Source organism: Pseudorasbora parva, chromosome 10 (assembly GCF_024679245.1).
Source record: "Pseudorasbora parva isolate DD20220531a chromosome 10, ASM2467924v1, whole genome shotgun sequence".
In the NCBI taxonomy this organism is placed as follows: Eukaryota; Metazoa; Chordata; class Actinopteri; order Cypriniformes; family Gobionidae; genus Pseudorasbora; species Pseudorasbora parva.
The window spans coordinates 26,940,893-26,959,868 of NC_090181.1; the positions used below are offsets into that span (position 1 = coordinate 26,940,893).

Below are 18,976 nucleotides of genomic sequence, written 5' to 3' on the forward strand. Positions count from 1 at the left end.
TCAGTAATGTATATTTACTTCTTTCAAGTAATAAAGTATTCTCGTAAGTTTATAATATGCCATTGAAAATACATACGGGTGAGGGGTTCGAATGCCGGTCGCCATGTTGCCCCTCCTTTCGCGTTTTAACACTCGATGGCACAGAGAGGGATTGCCATGTTAACCTTGGACTAAATCGGCCACCGTAGGAGTTAAAACGAAATCAGAATTAAGAGGAACAGAAACTATTATTCACTGGATGGTCATATACCTATAAACCACTAGATGGGGGAAAATATCACACAGTGTAGCTTTAATGTTTAAATAATTAATTTCAAAGAGACATCAATAACAGTATTAGTATCAGTGACACAATATAAAAATATTAAAAACTAAAATGATAATTAATCGTGATTAATTACAAAAAAGGGTTAGGGTTAGGGTTAGTATTTTTATTTTTTTAAAGAGGGTTATTATAATGCTATGCATACTGAGCTTTTTCCACTGTTAAAGACTTCCCATGCTAAACAAGGACAAATTTTCAAAAAATATGTTGGACGTTTGATGGAGTATTCTGTGCCAAAAAAACTCCTTTCTGAAAGTGTTTTTTTTCTCCTTTCTTTTTTCTACTTCTCTCGTGAAGTCAACAAGAGCGGAATTTCCTTGTAGCCTACTGGCCATATGGGCACTTCTCCCGGAAGGGCGCTGCGACGCGCGCGCACACACTTCGACCAGAGCGAGATTAGTTAAATAAATAACGATTAGTTCGATGAAAGCAAGCACACACGACGCACTTTGCTGCTCGAGTTTTCGGCCGCGCAGCACAGGTCACATGACTTCACGAAATCAAAAATATCATCAAATTGTTTAGACAACTCTGTTAAGTTTGCTCGGCAATGACTGTTTTAAACAAGGCCCAGTTCAACTCCGGATTTGCTGATCGTCTATGCTGAAAGATGGAGCGGTCTGACGATAAAGGTCCACGGTGAGTAAAACTTCCAGTTACTGTGTTTTGTTGGGTTATCGGTGCGTAATTAGCATGATCACATAATAGTTAATTTATCAATGGAGTATGCAGTGGTCACTTCCCTCATGTACACATTTTTTAAAACGGAACAATTATAAAAAAACAATGACATAATGAAACAGAACTTAGTAATTTACACAAACCACTTAGCAAACATATATAGTTAGCCTACTAAAAGTTACCACATTGAGACGTCCTGCTGTAGTCGGGTTGTCTATTCTAGCTTCTCTTCAATTTTAGCCTCTGGATCTGATTCTGGATCATATATGTATGGCTGAATGTGATGTCATATGTAACGTTATATGATATGTATGTCAACGTAATAGCTGCGCGCGCTCCTGGCTCTTTAGCTCCGCCAACATGATACGGCTCCAGCCGTACGGTTTTATTCGGAAAGACTCGCTAAAGCATATTTTTCTTTTATAAATATGATGAAACTAAAGGCTTTTCGAGATATAAAGGCTGCAATACTTCTCTACAAGTACTCAAGACTGACATGAGATTGATATAAACTGTGTGCGATCCACTTTATAGTCGGTGGCCTTCTAGGCTAAGTTACCATGTAGGCTACTAACATTCAAATTAATCATTAGATACAAAACCCTTATTGTGTACATAAATGTTTTTTATACTTTCATTTTATAAATTACCTGCACTTATAATTACACTGTTAAACTTACCCATCCCACCACACCTGTCCCTAACTTTACCCTTATCCCACCTAAATATCAGCAAAAGTCTTCTGCAATACAATATGAACACACAATTGTACATATTTTCGATGTGAGTACATAGCAGTTAGGGCCACCTATATATAGTGGGACCCAGTTAATTATAGTATTTTAATCAAAAGTCTATTAATTATTAGAATGATTCATTTTAAAATTCTATGCTGCTCTAAACAAATATCATGTTATATATTTCTGGGTAAAAAGGAATAAAAATGTATACATTATAGGTTGTTTATCACCGCATAGGTTACCTTAAATGATATACAGTATATTAGGTTGTAAGTTTTAAGTACTATTCACATATATGATGGGTTTTGTTTAAATGATGACCTACACGTATAGAGATGCTAGAAAGATAAACACACTTGTCTTTGTTGAAAATCAGTCTAAACAGCCGTAAGAGCAGATGTAAACTGACAGCTCAGTGGAATCCATGCACAAACTCACACATCAATGTCAAGCTAATGAAGTATGTTTAAGTGCCATTGATGTGCTAAAACAGTGACATGTGACTGCCTCTTGAGCAGTTGTAATTAATTAGCTTACACGAGTTCTGCGATGCCAGCCATACATTTAACGCAGATGGTCTTTTAAAAACAACGTCTTTCTCTTAATAGTATTGGGTGAAATGTGCAAAAAAATAAGTAAACCATTACAACATATTTGTATTGTGCTCGTATATCTTAAAGTGGAGCGGTAAAGAAACAAATGTCACTTTGATTCTGGACTTTATGTGCATATTTTGTTTTGATGTGTCTGTCAGGGTTGACTGCGATTCACAACAGTGTTTGATTGTTTACTTGAGAAAATGTTAGTTCATTTAAAGCCTCTTTTTTTTTTGTGGCCGAGGTTTGTGTGCTTGTTTACTTTGGCAGTCTTCTAAGTGATTGAATATGCAAAGCAATTTTTGGTGATTATTTTGTGCTAATTCGAAGGCCTCTGCCTTTTGTGCCTAGCCAGTTATTGGTTCACCCTCCTGAACAAATCCCTAGAATTCAGAGGATCATCATTTGGAGGGAAGGGAGCTTGTTAACCTAATGATTAAGTTTAACCAGGCCTTGAAGAATATATGGATGTGGTTCAGCTGAGCAGAACTGAGTAATGGGTTGTAAATGAGGGGTGTTGGCAAGGGAGGGTTCTTTGAATATGGAGGTGCTGCTCAGTGCAGGTCAAGGAGCTTCCAAAAAATGACTCCCAAAATAACTTGAGCGAGAAGGGAAAGGGATGAGAGAACCAGAGCAACAAGGAACTGATTACGATCTCAGCAAGAGACATGCGCTAGTTTCTCTGTTTTCTGCATTTATCTCACTAAATGAAAAGTGCTATTCAAGAGAGCCATTTGATTGATTGTGACGTTTGTAAAGGTAAAATAATGCATATAATAACCATTTTAACAATGGGACTTCCAATTGTTATACTATATTTGTAGCCTAAGAAAACATCATTACGCATTTATTATATATGCACATTCCTGCCATATGAACATTTTAATCTCTCTATTATAAACGTCTTCATGTATTAGATTAAAATTAAGATGGGAATCATACTAATTAGTTTGTTTTTAATCACAATTAAGTGAACTTTTAGGTGCATTTAAATGCATTCATTTTTATATATTTTTCTCTGTTATTGTTGTTGTTTGTAATATTGTTTTAATTAGTAATCATTTAATTTTTCTTGCATTCATTCTGTCTGTCTTTTGTTATATCTCTTAATCTAAAAAAATGCTCCATAATGACATCATGCTCTTAGGAAGTCACAACATTTTAATGTGACATCAAATTATGTGATCTTTTCTGACACTAGTCTTTCTCACTTTAACTCTCTCCCCGCCAGCGTAAAAAAGAGAGAGAAAAAGATGCCAACCACCGCCATGTTTATGGGCCATTTTCACAAAAATTGAATATCCCATAGAAGTTCGTTTTATCTTTGTATGCAATATATCATAATAAAGAGCAAAAAAACAAACAAAAAAAACAACAATATATATTTTCTTCCTTCATGTGTTCCTGTTTTATCATCACTTGACTATGGTTAAGTTTTATTAAAAAAGCAACATTTTGAACAAAAAGCTAGGCTGTCACGTTTTTGTGAAGGACTACGTCTAGATCAGATTCAGAATGATGATCAAACACAGATGGAGTGGATCGAGTCCATCAGCACCCCTAAGGCTTGCACAGGGGTGGTGGTGGTGTTGGTGAAGGTGGGGGGTAGTAGTCTTTCCAGAGAAAGAGTTAAAACACCCTATCAGAAGACAATATGATAATGTTTATGCCGGAAAAGTTAAAATTAAGTCAAAAGATTCTTGTATTTCCTTTGTGTTCGATTACATCTTTTTGTTTTGTTTTTTCGTTTTGCTTCGTTTTTGCTTTGCTTTATAGAAATGCTTCCTTAAATTAAAATGGTACTGGAATGAACTGCATTGAAATAGATGGACTGTAGACTTGCATATTCCAATGGTTACATTATTTTACTCTCTTCATACTCTGCCTTGTAATATCGGTCTCACGATATTAGTGATAACATAATTTTAATGTGACATCTAATTGTGGTTTTTAACACCCTATAAAACACCCTATTCAGAAGACAATATGATAATGTTTATGCCAGAAAAGTAAAAATTCAGTCACAAGATTCTTGTATATTTTTGTTTGATTTCAGATTTCAGATTTTTTGTTTTGTTGCACATCAGAACTATATTCTTTGGTTTCACTCATTGTGATAAATGATTAAGGGAATTAGGCTTTTATGCCTCCTTATATTTATACTACTGTGAAACAAGACGACATAACTGTACAATTTCATGTTCCTCATCACCCTGGTGTGCTAAAGTTTTTAAATATTAATGTAAATATACTTCAGAGATATTTTACTCATTTAAAGGGGGGGTGAAACACTCAGTTTCAGTCAATCTCATGTCAATCTTGAGTACCTGTAGAGTAGTATTGCATCCTTCATATCTCCGAAAAGTCTTTAGTTTTATTATATTTATAAAAGAAGTATGGGCTGTACCGAGTCTTTCCGGAAAAAACGAGCGCCTGGAGGCATATCGTGTGGGCGGAGCTAAAGAATGACAAGCGGTGACGTCCTCAAGCGTGGAGAAACTCATGGCTATCGATCTCAGCTAATAGATATGATCCAGAATCATTCAGAGGCTGAAATAAATTGAACAGGAGAAACAGCAACAGCAGGACGTCCGTCTCTGTGGTATGTACTGTATTTAGTGGCCTGTCAACATTTGTGTGTCTTTACTCGCAGTTTATGAGGACATGATTCGGTTTATGGACTATTGTATTCGACTAAACCTTAGCAGTAGCAAGCAAAACGGTTTTGCACGTCAGACTAGTGTAACGTTATACAAACAATGGAGTCCGTTAGCGCATTTGAATGACGAAGCACGCGATCGTGTCATTTACTGATGTTTACTCACGCGACGAGCCAACAGCATAGACATTTGAAGCAGTTTTACTCACCGGCTGCTTCCAAAGCAGGACCGAACCTTTATCGCAGGGACTGCTCCGTCAAAAACACACTTCTTTGGTATGATTTGGTGAAGTCCTGACAGCAGTGAATGGTGGAAATCCACTTTTGCGACGCGACTGAAGCGATGTTGTGAAGCTTCCCATCATTTCTGCGTTCAAATCGGGTCAAATGCAGCGCTGCCTTCCCGGAATGCTGTGCTAAAGCGTTGAAGTCCCCCATTAGGAATAAAGTGGAGCGCGGCGCCTGGATCGACTGGATCTGGAGTGTTTATGGGCGTGCATTTCCTCTCTCGCTCTAGTCACGCGCGCGCGCACCCTACCAGGAGAACAGCCTGTACGGCCCATATAAGGACCTTCCGATCTATTAACGTCAAGTCGAAAAAAACTCTCCGAAACTTGTGAGAAACTGGAAGGAGTATTTTTAACACAGAAATACTCCATCAAACGTCCAACATTAGTTTTTGAAACTTTGTCTGTGTTTAGGATGGGAATCCAAGTCTTTAACAGTGTAAAAAGCTCAGTATGCATGAAACAGCATTTCACCCCCCCTTTAAAATTCTAGGGGTACCAACAATTGTGGCCAATGTGTGTTTAGGGAAAAGCATTTTTTTCATAATGTGATTTACCCCCCATTGTCAATTATTTTACTTAAATGAAAGGTTAGATTTTTGTGAATTTTTTAAATAAAAGATCAAAAGTATAAACAATGTAGATTTTTTTTCAGCCATATTTGATTATATTTACCAGGGGTACCAGCAATTTTGACCACGACTGTATGCCAGAAAAGTAAAAATTCAGTCAAAGATTTAAGTATTTCACTTGTTCGAATTCCATCTTTCTGTTTTGTTTAATTTTGTTTTAATTTTTTTAATTAAATTGGATCTGGAATGACCCGCATACTAATAGATGGACTTTGGAGTTACGTTCCAGCAGTTATATTTTTCTTCATCTTTTTTTACATTACACCTTTTATGCTGTGCCTTGTGTGTCTCTCATGATATTAATAATATGCATACATACCTGTTAAGCTCATTTTAGCGGGATATTGTATATGAAATAATTGCTGAATCAGTGTTGCTTGGTCAAATCAGAGGGGACATGACCTGATAAAATCTGCTATATTCATAAAGCCCGCATCAAACATGTTTAGATCTTGCGTTAAAAGCTCTATTATCGCCTGCAACTTAAGAGAGATTTGTGGTTTATGTTTTGAGCCTCTGCAGGTAAAAAGCCAAATGAATGTGGGATGATCTCAGGTGATACACCTCACCGCAACCTGTCAGCGAGATACTTTACCCACAATTAACCAAAATAAAAAGGAAAACCAGGAACAAAGCGGAGACGCGTTCCTAAACACTGGCGCCTGTGTTGAGCTCGGGAGTGTGTGGATACAGTCGAGTGCTGCTGTACATTGGGTTCGGAGGGCAAGCGCTCTGAGTGAAATTACAGCCGCTGGTCAGACCTGTTGCAGGGCGTTTGTTACAAAAATGGGTCCTACAGTGGAGGGGGAATATTGAACGCTGAAGAAAGGGATACAGCGGCAGAGGATGTTTGCTGTAATACCCAGGACAGGTTCCTCCACTCTGAAGTGGACAGATCAGATGCAGACGAGATTAGATTTCCTTTAAAAGCCTTTCCCTCACGCTAATGGCATGAGGCCTCTCGCTCAGAGGCCAGAGTAAGGTCAGTGGCAAGGAATTGAATGCCCCCAGGATAATGTCGCTTCTCACATCCCAAAGCTAGGAAAGTGACACGGGATTTAAATTGGCAGAAGTGTGCATACATATTGAAATCTCATAGTGATGGCAGGTTAAACATGCATATTTGGGGGGGGGAAATGCAAAGTTTGGAAAATGCATTGGGTTTGGTGGTTAGCATCTGTGAATCTTTGCCTTTGGGATTAATGGGGTAGTTTGTTAAACCAGTTAAAGAGCTACACACTTACACTTTTAAAGTAGCCAGTACTGATCAGTTTTCCAATACCTGTGTTTGAGGTTTTGCTTGATCTTTTGGTTTCCATCCAGGTGAGTGTGGTTGGATATTGTGGCATAGTGGTTAATGCTCAATGACAATTTCTGGTTCTCCACAAGGAGTGAGTAATGAATTGTGTTGCGAAAGCTACTTTTGAAAAAAAAAAGTAACATTAAGGGTGTACTCACACTAGCCAGTTTGAACCGTGCCTGAGTGCGTTTGACCACCAAATCGCGGTTCGTTTGACTAGTGTGAGTGCTCCGAACCGTGCCCGGGCGCGGCTCGATTAGCCGGCCTTGGCCCGCTTGGAAGAGGTGGGCCAGAGCACGGTTCAGTTGGACTCGGGCGCGGTTCGCATGCAGTGTGAGCGCTAACCGTGCTGGAGTCCGTAATCAAAGCTGCAAAGTCCTTGCTGCACTTCAGCTGGTACCTTGCAAACCTCCTCATACGAGCAGCACGATTACATGAACATTTTTGCGCTACTAAGGCGACACATCTGTTTAACAACAGGCTGTGAGAGGGCTGTGGACCACCGTGGACCAAACGACACAAAATTATCGACAAAGAAAACAAAGCAATGGACATTGTGTTCAGACTCTTCCTGTTTATCCCGAAACCGTCGCACCATAATGACGTAGGCGTGCTCCGGCAGGAATGCTGAAACCCGAAACCGTCGCACCATAATGACGTAAGCGTGCTCCGGCACGAATGCTGAAACCCTATGTGAGTGCAGGCCAGAGGGGGAGTGGGGAGGGGGGCAATCGTACTCGGGCCCGGTTCATGGCAACCGTGCCTAGTGTGAGTACAACCTTAGGCACCATGTATATGGGGGGGGGGGGGGGGGGGGGAGGAGTTTGGACTTTCCACTGTTATATAATCAGAGAGATTTTTTTGTGTGTGTGCCTTGCAACAGTGTTTTGTTATACTATATCACTACTTCACAGTAGCTTGTTACTACTCCTGTTAACAATCACTGTGTCATTTGGCAGTTTGACATGTGATCCAAATCATGAATCAATCTGCTGATTCATAACCGTTTGAATATTTATTTGAGGACTGAAAACCAAACAGGAAGAGAAGACAATGCTGAATAAAGTCGTAGTTTTTGTGAATTATTATTATTATTATTATTATTATTATTATTATTATTACTATTTTTTTGGACCAAAATGTATTTTCGATGCTTCAAGAGATTCTAATGAACTAACTGATGTCACATATGGACTACTTTGATGATGTTTTTATTCCCTTTCTGGACATGGACAGTTTAGTGTGCATACACTTGCATACGCTCTCGGACTAAATATAAAATATCTTAAACTGTGTTAAATATCTTAAACGAAGATGAACGAAGGTCTTACGGGTGTGGAACGACATTAGGGCGAGTCATTAATGACATCAATTTCATTTTTGGGTGAACCAACCCTTTAATCATCAGTTCACGTACGTCGCTCTGTTTTATGTCGGATGAGATCGTTAAAATATCTCCAAACCACTGAAGTTGAGCGAACTAACTAGTCAATGATATCTGTGTCCTCCGAGCTGGTCGTGAGCTCTGAGTTTTCTTCACTATCACTCATTTTTATTGCTCCGCTTCACTCCGATCCTTCAAGCATGTCAGTCACTGACTGTAAACAACAGCGCGTGCAGCACCCAGAATCCCGGTCTGCAATGCGCATGCGCAGAATTACGCATACCGCGTATAGCATTATATCGAGAATTTATCAAACTGTTGTTATCGTTTTATCGAGGAAAATTATATCGTGATAATTATTGTTATAGTTTTATCGCCCAGCCCTACTTAAACCCTATGGTCTATATTCATAAATCTGGTCTTATTTTAAACTAGACACTTAAAAATACTGTTACCCAAGAGTCATAATAACTCAAAATAGTATAGGAACAGAGTAAAACCAGGGGAAATATGCATGCAAGTGAATCACGTTTCTTAATTTTTTCCTTAGGGAAAAATGTATGAGATTTTAAGGTCCTGAAAATAACCTAAATATAAAGCTGAATGTCTGATCATGTTTTGATTCAAGTTTGAGGATGAATCTGCAATAAACTGCTAATTATAATGAATTTACAGTCCCTGAAAAACTAAAGCAACTATTTACAGAATTTACAAGTGTAAAAAACGAATTTAGTTGATAAAAACAATCTGTCATTGAGTCTGCGCGTGAACGATTAAGTATGTGCGCTAAAACTGGGTGGCCGAGCTGGTGCCATGGAGACGGTAAGCACAATGCTTACGACATATCATTAGCCTGGATGCCAGCCGAACTTAGCCCCGCCCACATAATTTTTAGGTCAGGCGGTTCGGTCTGGCCTCGATCCATAGAGGAGTAATTATCCCAGAACAGTAACTGTTCGGACCAATGAAATCATCAGGACGGGCTTTAGACGATGACGGACAGATGATAAACAGTAACGTAATCATCACGTCATCAAAGGGGCTTGGATTATTTTTGTTGACAGAACGTCAGTATCTGAATGTTTTTGACCTTATACCTTTGAATAAATGATGAAGACTTTGTAAGCCTTGATGTGAAATACCTTTCACTCTCATTATGCATATTGACGGTGTGCCCTCAGAATCCAGTAAGCCAAGGTGTCATGCATACAAGCTGTTTGTTTTTATCTGTGCCAAAAATCCTTCTAAAAACATTATACATAATCAACAATTTATAACAAATTGTCAGTGTTTTTTGTGCCGTCCACAGCTTAGAGCAAACTTTATGATATTTGCCATCAAATATGCTGATGAAAATCAAACAGCAACAGTTGGTGGAGAGCAACCTCAAAGTGCCCTTGTGCATATGCTCAACAAGGCCTAGAAGTTCATTTCTGATATGGAGCTTCTTCTGTGGTTGAGTAAAACGGCTGGTCTGATTGACTATTGTTGAAGTTAAGAGACAGGGGGCATTGAGTATTTTATCATCTTTTTACAGACAACAGCACTTGCAAAACGAATGTTTGGGAAATTACAATTACTTTTAATCCTCCAAGTTCAGCCAGGCAATTTCCTTTTTGAGGAATTATTCCTATTTCTTGCAGAATTCTCAGGTGTCTCCTCAACTTTTTAAAAGGCAGATACCCACGGTTTATTGGCAGGAGTTATTAATTTAATAAGGGTGAGTTTCAGAAGCACTTGTGTAAATCATTTAGTTGGAATTTAGTCCTTTCATCCACTCTTGAGATTAGCAAGCCATTAATGAATTATTTGAAAGAAAATATGAAAAACTTCAATGCAAACACGAATAACATAACCAAAGAGAAAAGTTGAAAGCCCATAAGAATTTTGGCCAAATTTGACATTATCTTGACATGCAGACTTCACATTTCTCTCAATTGTTTTCTTTTTCCTTTGGAGATAGAGTTTTTTATTCTGTTATTGTCTTGTAATGGCATTGAATAGATTGTGTGACTGTCTGAGATGGTTAGAATCACATTCACACTTACAGTTCAGAAAAAATATAATTTAAAAACATTGGACCAAATAAGGAACATCTAGAAAACAGTCAAGCCCCATTTTAGATGTCATAGCTGATAGTAAATCCTTTTAAAATTTAAAAGTACATTTAATTGTCACATTTTTCATCCGGTGTATATATAGAGTAAAGAGTAACATAAAAAAATATGGTTATGAGTTATTATTCATGCTAATAAGCAACTAGTTAATGGTAACAGTCGGACACTAAAAGAAAGTGTTACCATAATCTTTATTCTCAGCATTTCCTAATACATTATTAAATCAAACATGCAGGTGTTAAACTTAAATGCACTGTGAACTAACATGAACATGTTTATTAACTAACCTTTGAACATTAACAAAGGTTAATAAATGTAAAAAATACATTGATCATGTTAACAAATGAGACCTTATTGTAAAGTATTACCATAAATTTAATCTAATTTTCAACATATGAAACGTGACCATGAAAATTATATACTCTTGAGAAGAAAATGGTTGTGACCATGGTTGTTTCCATTTTCCTTTCCTTTTTTTTTTTTTTTTTTTACTTACTGGATATAGCAAACATATTTTATATATATTCCCCCCTTATAAATAAATGCATAAATGTCATAGAGAGAAATATTTGATATCTGAAGTACTTACATGGCATGAGAGAACTGCAGTGACTGACGCTCTGAATTGCACATGCCATTGCACATTCATTCTGCTGCCCACCAGGATCTCTTTCAGAGCGCCCAATTCCCCTGCAGTCGAACTCATACCACTGGCGAGATATCTGTGGAACCAGAAGGCACCTGAAGTCTCTCCAGCCAGGCCCTGGATCAAAGTTAGCTGACCCGTTCCAAATGAACCCCTGAACCATGCATCAAAATAGTGCCGCAGCCAGTAGCTCAGTGGGCATGGGGCTCGGGCCGCGGGTTGGCCTGTGCCAGTGCAGGCCTGGGTGAACACGTCAGATTGATTTATGTGACGTGTGGCCCACCCTGACCCCTGTTTGTGGGCAAGCCGGCTGAACCGTCTCCCCTGGCTTGAGTCCACCTGTTCTCTGGACTGAAATATCCCTCATTGCGCTGGGCAGGGGCGATGCCGGCAGCTCCAGGGTCAATGATCACTATTCAGATTAGGAGTGTAAATTGAAGTTAGAAAATGTGCATAAAGTATTTTTTTTCTTGATTCTACCAGGAGGACATTTAAAGGATTAGTTCACCTCAAAATGAAAATTCCTGATAATTTACTGAGCCCAATGACATCCAAGATGTCTTTCTTTAATCCTTCAGTGAAAAATAAATTATATATATATATATATTTTTTTTTTATGGAAAACATTTAAGGATTTCTGTCCACACAAAGGACTTCAATTGCAACCAGTATATTGAACATCCAAATTAATGCAGTTTCATAGGGCTTTTAAGTGCTTTCCAATGGTACTGCGCGATCCCAGCTGAGGAATAGGGTCTTCTCTAGGGAAGCAATTGACCATTTTGTAAAAAAATGATATACTTTTTAACCACAGTTGATCGTCTTGTACTGGTCTGCGATGGGCCAGGCATGATGTAATCACGTTGAAAAAATCATACCGAACTTGGGCGGAAATGCCGCCTCCTTGTTAAAAAGCAAACGTCGGAAGACTAATATAAGTGCTTTTTTAACAAAACGGAAATACATTTCTTAATTTTTAGAAATTAAATAATAAATATATCATTCAACATATTATCAAAATTTGAACAATCACTCCTTCACACTAAACAATGGGGCAGTTTTGCCGCCCACATTTGGCATGAACTTTTCAATGTACGTTACGTAATGCCTGCCTCGTAAATTTATTTTTCACTGAAAAAAAACAAAAAACAAAACTGGGGTCAGTAAATTATCAGGAAATTTTCATTTTGAGGTGAACTTATCCTTTAATGAAGGAGAATAATATAATGAAAAACACTAATTGGATAATAGGACCACAAGAAAGTGCTTTTCCTGAGAGAAGCGGCAAAAAAATGTGTGTGTGTGTGTACACACAGTGTGTTCAAATACTTATTTTTCTCTGCTCTTGCGCTCTCCTGCTCTCTCGCTCTATCGATCAATATATATATTATATAATATATATTAGGGGTGACCCCTAATAGTCGAAGATTCGATGCATCGATATGCAGGACCAGATTCGACCACTGATCTCATGGTCGAATCTTCGCGGGGGTTATGAAACGAGGATTATACCATTTTGGCAATATGGGTGTGCTCAATCTTAGTATTATAAAGACGTGTCGCGGCGCTGAGCGATCGCCCCTTTAAGGGCACTGAGCTTCGCACCGGACGCGCCGCGCCTTTAAAATTCGAACACATATACACCGACGGCGGCATTCGCCACCTGTCCGCGGCGATAAATGTATATTTCCCTCTAATCGTGAATGTATATACTGATTTCACCCTGTACTACAAGATACACTCATCGTGCAGTGATTCAAAATTGAGCTCGCGCGCGGCGCGTAATGTTCGCGTCTGCCTGGTGTGAGAGAGATACCTGAGACACGGCGCTGAGCTTCAGTCCGGTGTGCGACCCCCTGTAGGCACAATCGGCTTAAGAACGTGCATATAAACGCACTCAAAGTGTTCTTTTCCTCTCTAGGCAGGTATTTTTTTAGGTTTATTTATCAAAATGTTCTTTTGTATATTTGTGTGATGTTCTGTGTTTCGATCGCGGCCTTTAAATGTTATGAGAGAACGGTTCATTTACGAATGTGTAGTGTATAGTTTTGATCACTTTATTAAAAGTGGTGGCTGTGTCCCATGTGTAAAGTAAAATAAAAATAGTCTTAGCCTCCTGCTGACTAGTGTCCTGCCCTTCCCAACCCGTTTATACCGTTTATTTTTTTCCGGTCTATGGTTTACACACACATAGATGATTCGACTATCGGTCGACTATAGAGAAATTAGAAAATTCTGATTCGAATTTGCAAATCCTTAGTCGGGGACACCCCTAAAATATATCTATAAGCGGGATAATGTACACCCAGCCGGTTGTTATCGCAGAATAAACCCCGACTGAGCGGAGGGGTCTTACATCACTCTGAAGGGGTTTATTCTGCGATAACAACCGGCTGGGTGTACATTATCCCGCTTATTACACGGCTACTAGTCTCAAATAAATAATTATTAGACACAAAATATTGTCTCGAGATTAAATATTGTATTAGCTCTTACGCAAAGCTTCCGCGAAGAAAAACAGTTCCAACCTGCTTTAAGCCTTTATCTATTGCTGAAGATTTGCCATATGCCCTTGCTAAATGTTGAAAATGAATGCTGAAAGGGTTAGTTTACCCAAAAATGAAACCAAGCCTATGATTTACTCACCCTCAAGTTATCATAGGTGTATGACATTCTTCTTTCAGACAAATACAATCAGAGTTATATTTAAAAAGTCCAGGCTAACGTTAATTCAAGCAGTGGTTGTAGTTGTGTTTGAATTCCATAAAAAATGCAGCTGTCCGTCAAATAACGTGCTCCACACGACTCCGATGGGTTAATAGAGCCTTCTGATTCAAATCGATGCGTTTGTGTAAGTAAAATATCTATATTAAAAATGTTATAAAGGAAACCTGCCTTGAAGTCTTCCATTGAAACCCACGGCTGTTTAAGCCACAAGATGGCACCAGCGTTAAGCATTGAAGTAGTTTCGGTCAAGATATCTCGTATTACCCGTATGAGCGGGTGTTATCTGGAAATAACATACCGCTGGAATGCGCGATTGACCAATCAGAATCAAGTATTTCACAGAGCCGTGTAATAAATATATATAATATATGGGGAGGCCTTGCTGGGGATGGAGGAGGGTAATTAGCTCCGGAGAAACGCTATAGAAGCGGATAATACTGAAGGAGCTTATATTGGCATGCTGTTATTGACGTCGTATTCCCATAGGTAGACATGATCAGCTGACAGTCAGCTGATTCCAACGTGACCTACCAAAACTAATGCCATGCTTGATTTGTGATTCTAAAATATTTGTTATTTTAGTATTGCCATAGTCTAGAAATCTCTCAATACACTTCTGAGCTGTAAAAACCAAAGTCTGGTCAGTCCAATCACATTGTGTATAGAGTCGGTGGGCGGGCTTAACATAATGACGACAGAGTTGCGTGCTACTTAAAAAAGTTTCCAGACCAAACATCTTGATGTGGGTCTGGCTTGTCAGGCTAGTATTACTAGTGTCTCAGATGTAAAATGTCTTAGGAGAAATAAAAGTGAGACATGAGGAAGTTCTGAGAGAAAGGAGTCCCAAATGAGAATGGGCTGTGAGAAACATGGAAGATCTCTTTATTGTCTTGCAGAGGTTGTTCTTTTTTTATGACATTGGTGTTTTTCACCTCTAATGAACAGGGCAATAGGTGGAAAGACAGGAAACAATGGAAGAGACAAGAAAAAGGAACCAGAGCAGGAAAGTACCTTTAGCTGGGACTCAAACTCCTGCTGTCTGAGGTGCAGTTGTGTCTCGATGTTGGTGTGCTGCCCACAAGGCTACACTCTAAAAAAATGGTAATATAGTACTAAAAGTGGTTCTTTGGCTCAAAAATTACATCACTTTCAAAAAGGAAGTGTGAAGTTTTATTTGCACATTACAGCCAAGCAAGGCAACTTTTCTCTCTTTTAGATATGTAGCATTGGAAATTCAAATTCACTCTATTGAATTGGATTTTTCAATTCTTATAAATAAATAAACAAATAAAGAAATCATGGAATTTTCTGTCTGCTTTTTTCAAATGCTCCTGTTTATTACGGTTTTTAACCATTTGTATAACTTCTTAACTAAGATGTTTTTTAATAATCAGCTCTATTACAGTCCTTATAATAATTTTATCCCATGAAATTTGCTAAATTGCATATTTAAAGTCCCCCTTTGGTGAAAATCAAGTTTTTAATGTTTTTATATGTCTGTGTTGTTTAATTATGCTTTAATATCCTTTAAGACAAACCATGTGCAAATTCATGTCAACACCATTGCAGAGTATTCTCCTTAAAGGTGCACTGAAAAGAAGACGCAGTCTCAAAAATGCGGTTTCAATTAGTCGGTGTTTCTGACATCAAAAACTACTTTGTAACCAATCACGTGAATGTGTGAGTGGGCTTCATCATATCATCATTCTATGTTGCTAAGCAGATAGTCTCAACAGAAGCCAGGCTATACCAGTACCTATATTTTTTTCTGTTGATATGAAAAATCGGTTACATTTAGCAATATAGTGGGTTGATGTATAAAAACTGTGCAATAATCATGCTGTCTAATCAGCATCTTGATATGCCACACCTGTGAGGTGGATGGATTATCTCGGCAAAGGAGAAGTGCACTAACACAGGTTTAGACAGATTAGTGAACAATATTTGAGCGAAAGGCCTTTTGTGTAAACAGAAAAACTCTAAGATTTTTGAGTTCAGCTCAGGAAAAATGGGGGCAGCCAGTGATTAGTTACCACATATTTGTGACGTAGGGAGCTGGGACAGTTGAAGTTGGAGTCACTGGACTTTGCACATGGGTTGTCTGAAAGCATATTAAGCCCTATTCGGACGGGATTAGATTAACATGGGGACGTCGGGGTAAAGTCATTTTACCTCAGGACGTCTGTAATATTAATGGTCAATTCGCACGGGATTAAGACATCACAGTAAAACTAGCAGAAGTGGGAGGAGTAACTCACTTTACACACCACGGTAACCTCCGTGTCGTCATGTGCGTATGACGTTGCTGTTATCACGTGAGCAAACACACATGAGCGCCAGTCTGAACTCCGTCTACAATATAATGTTTGTTTTAATAAACAGTTAGAGCCAGTCTAACGATTCTGATTGGATTGTGTTGGTAATAGACACTTTCCTAGAGCTAAAATAAGTGTTGTGCCTCTAATAAGTGCTTTTGATCTTCTTTTTGTTTTAAAGGATATGCGGAAAATACTGGAGGTTTGCCACAGAGTTGTCCCACCACCTTAACGCAACCGAATGCTTCAAGCGCCTCAACTCACAAAATGCGTTTAAAAAAAAAACTTTTAAAAAGGAAATGATGGAATTTTACCTCACATTTTTACAGCAGGGCTATTCGAACGGGATTAGTATTACCCCAGGTCATTATTCCGGACCTCTTTACAGAAAGTAAAAGTCTTGGTAATCTTTACTGACATTGTCCGTAATGACTACCGAGATGGCACATTCGGACGGGACTAAAATCACAGAGAACCTCTGGTAAAAATTACTTTACCCCCACGTCCCCATGTTAATCTAATCCAGTCCGAATAGGGCTTTAAAAACACCACAGATGTAAACTTGATTTTCACCACATGGGGTCTTTATGGAACTTAAAAGATTTATTTATTTTAATGTAATGTAGTTCGCTACTTATTGTTAGTAGCTTGTAGATTAGCTACCACGTTTTAAAAAGAAAAGCTTGTAGCATATAAAGCTACCATTTTAAACAGCAACAGAAAAGCCAGTGCACAGTGCTGAAAACCTTTCTTTCTTCTGCTGAACTAGGTATCAGGATTGATTTGGAGTAAGAGTAGCATTAAATAAATTGTAATGTTCATACCATGATTAACTCTTCAATTCAGCATTGTCTAACTGGCTTGGCATGATTAGTATCGGTGTCATGTCCCTATGAAAGTTTGCAGAGGATGAGAAAGTTGAGACAGTTATGAAACCTTGCTCAGGGCCGGCCTCCTCAGCGGGGGTTATAATTAGGTTGTCTTAGAGTTCCACCAGATTGTCCAAGTGGAAAAACGATGAAATTGAGAGAATCATTGGCCATCGATACCCAATTATGAGACTGGGATACCAGTACTTTTAAATTCTTTCACAGCATGACAGTCCTAGCAATCTGATGTTTTGATCCTCGGAACGCTGCTTGCACTTGTACAATCAACCGAGAGGAACACATTAACAGTCTACTAGATATGTCAAGGCAATAAAAGAAATGTAATGAACTTAATGTTTCCCATAAAGCCACATTAAATCCACTGCAAAAATTCCATTTGAAGGTCTCTTTACTATCTGCTGCTGTTTTTTTAAAAACCTAGATAGATTCTGATGAAGTTGTCTCACCGTGTTTTTTTAGTTGTGTTTTTTTTAACCTAAATCAAAGTCTTATAAGGCCCTTATTTTTTTATTTGTATATTGTATATTGTACATTGTATATATAATATGACGACAAAGGATATCTTTTGACTTTCTAACTGATGCAGTTATTTCTGCTTGGCTGACATGATCATACATTTCATAATTTAAATTTTTATCATAATTTGTGAGAACATACTTTTTAAGGGTACCATTACTCATGTCAAAACTGGTTGTTAAATACGTTAAGATATGATCGTGTCCTGTTAAGGACCACTTCAAATTAGACATTTCTTTTGAATAGGATATTTCTTGATGGCCTAAATTTTAATGAACAGCACCCCTCTCATGTTTGGGGTTTGATATGAAATGGTGCATTGGCGTCCTTGATCTCCTGCAGTCATCCTCGAGGTGTTCTCTAATATGGCTGAGAGTGACATGCCTCGACAGTTAGCATTTGCACATCAATAAGGCAATGCAGAGCTTTGACCCAATTACAGGGCTGGAGATCAGTGAGGCTGGAGCTCCGGTGGGCTCGGCTGGGGAGCCTCGCGCTCAGCTTGGCAGGGTCACGGGGAGCCGGGTCACTCCATCGGCTCTCGGCTCTCAGTCTCAGGGTCAGCCGGTGGTCAGGAGATGAGAGAAAGCGCTGCCTTTAGCCTTTGAGTGCTGTCATCTTTTTCTCTTATCTTCCTCTCTTCATCTGCCTCTTTCTCACAGACACACGCACACGTCTCATCTACTGCTGAATATTGGGTCTCTCGCCTTTACACACACACACACACACACACACACACACACACACACACACACACACACACACACACACACACACACACACACACACACACACACACGGGGGGTCTCTGAAATGAGAACCCTGAGATAAAGGAGGTCTTGCTTTTTAGAAAAACGTGGATGTTAATATTATATACATATATTATTATTATTATTATTTTTTAATATTATATAATTAAAGTGGACGTATAATGTTTTTTTACATTTTCAATTTTCTTTAGTGAGTAATGTTGCTGTTTGAGAGAAGCATGAAAAACTTTCTGAATTCCCTAAAACACCAAAACGCATCAATTTTAGTCTCGAGATTTCTTCTGAGAATGCACACGTCAAATATTCCTCTTTAAAATAATTCCCACAACGCAAAAACTTGGGGTGGGTATTATTAGTGTGTTGAAAAAAACGCGGTTATGGTAAGAGGTGT

The 18,976-nt window shown here is 38.6% G+C and overlaps 1 long non-coding RNA gene across 1 annotated transcript in view; it reads left to right on the forward strand.

The window, feature by feature from the left end:
• Positions 1-738: 738 nt before the first annotated feature.
• LOC137091365 (uncharacterized) overlaps positions 739-18,976 on the forward strand; it is a 172,510-nt gene continuing 154,272 nt past the window's right edge. Inside the window, exon 1 of the long non-coding RNA XR_010908076.1 lies at positions 739-964. This is a non-coding gene — a long non-coding RNA (uncharacterized lncRNA). The remainder of the gene's footprint in view (positions 965-18,976) is intronic.